The sequence below is a fragment of the Palaemon carinicauda genome, chromosome 9 (assembly GCF_036898095.1).
Source record: "Palaemon carinicauda isolate YSFRI2023 chromosome 9, ASM3689809v2, whole genome shotgun sequence".
Lineage (NCBI taxonomy): Eukaryota > Metazoa > Arthropoda > Malacostraca > Decapoda > Palaemonidae > Palaemon > Palaemon carinicauda.
Genome location: NC_090733.1, coordinates 166,782,719 through 166,784,813, shown reverse-complemented (window position 1 = coordinate 166,784,813; position 2,095 = coordinate 166,782,719).

Below are 2,095 nucleotides of genomic sequence, written 5' to 3'. Positions count from 1 at the left end.
TTTCAAATGCTTCAAATTCTGTAGCAGACCAATTTAAACTGATACATTTTGTTTTCTTTTTTTTTAAGCAGCCCAGTTTATATACTTATAATTTTACAATACGCCAATTTAATTATTTACAACCCTGCGGCAGAACAAGTGAAATCATCTTATTTTGCCAATATAATTATATCAATCCTTACAATTATGTAAGAGAAAAAATTACATTACTATTCTTTTTTTCAGCAGACATATTAAAATTCTCAAACTTTTCTAGCGGACTAATTTATGCATTTGCACAGTTGAAAAAAAAAAATTCTTATACTTAACATTTTGCAGCAAACCCACTTGAATATTTTCAATTCACAACAAAACCGATTGAAATGTTTACGATTTTGCAATAAGGGTCACAATAACCCTTTGTAGCCAAGTGAGTGATATTGGTTTAAACCTTTCAAAAAGATTATTGTTATTTGGAGATACCTAATATTTAATACTTCACTTCAGTTAAAAATATCAACATCTGGCTGCCAAGAACTTTGTTTTTCCTTTCGGTCTTAGACTCTTCGCCATAAAAACAAAATCTGTTGTTCTGACTGGAAAAAAAATAATTCTTTTTGTTGATGTTTCTGCATTTAAAAATCAGAACAGGTAAAACCTAAAGTTTTTTAGTTGTATTCAAATTCTTCAAGATGACCTTTCAGAGCAAAACATCATGAACTCTCTCTCTCTCTCTCTCTCTCTCTCTCTCTCTCTCTCTCTCTCTCTCTCTCTCTCTCTCTCTCTCTCTCTCTCTCTCTTTTGGGCAAAAGACACAACACACGATAACATATAAGATACTTGTTTTCTTAGATGAACAGGAAGACTGTAATTCAAAATCACCTATCGCATTGCCCCTCCAAATAAAGAAAGCTTAATAAATTCTTTGATATATATCTGCATAATCCGCTCTCAGAAAAGAAAGAGAGAAGAAAGCATAATCCCGATGTAAAGACCCGTCAATAAAAAAATTATGGTCCTAAGTAACAAATTATACACTCTATTCCAAAGTTAATAATACATCGTTTACTTCTTCTTCTTCTTCTTCTTCTTCTTCTTCTTCTTCTTCTTCTTCTTCTTCTTTGTCCCACTTCTATGGTAACAGAGGTCACTAGTAACCCCAACCAGTGTGACGGAAAAATGTTCTCAGACATATTGAAACAATATGATCCAACAAACTGGAGCAAGTCTGCGGAAAACATCAGCAAAATATTATAAGAAATTCCTAAGAAGATCCAGGTGATAAAGAGACTTAAAAAGAAAGTTTACATCAATCTCTCTCGAGTGTTTCTGTATGCCGGTGAGTGAGTACACTTGTGTGACCCGATATATAGGCTAATTTAACGCGGATAACAAAAGGCTATATAATGTATTATAGCTACAAGTTTTCGTGATTAGTCGGTAATTAGTTTGAGGTCAGAAAAGTGGGATAAAACGTCGGCATAGGATAGTTATCTTGTGAATTATTAAAAATCTGATCAAGATGGTGCTCTATAACACAGGCAAAGCTTGGAGGGACCAGCAAAAGTAAATTCCATGAATTGGCGAAACAAGAACTAGAATATCTGGTAACAAAGGTAGCTAGTAACTACAACCACTGACGGAAAAATGTTCTCAGACATATTGAAACAATATGATCCAACAAACTGGAGCAAGTCTGCGGAAAACATCAGCAAAATAATAGAAGAAATTCCAAAGAAGATCCAGGTGATAAAGACACATAAAGAAAGTTTACATCACTCAACACATTTCATCAAAGAACAATAAGAAGTCCATTATGATGAATATGCTGATTGATGCATTAGGAAAAAGAATGCCAAAATGGTACAATACATGTAAGATGTGGTATTCCATTGTTAATCTACAACAGCTTATCAGGAAATGTGATGCATACCATGTACCAACACATCCTACCTGCGTTGAAGTGCAACAAAAAATAAAAAATAAAGATACAAAGGTATTCTGCTCAACATGCTTAGTCTGGATACAAGATATAATTAAGTCGAGACTGAATTTGCAAATAGTTGAAGAAGAAGAAGAAGAAGAAGAAGAAGAAGAAGAAGAAGAAGAGAAAAAT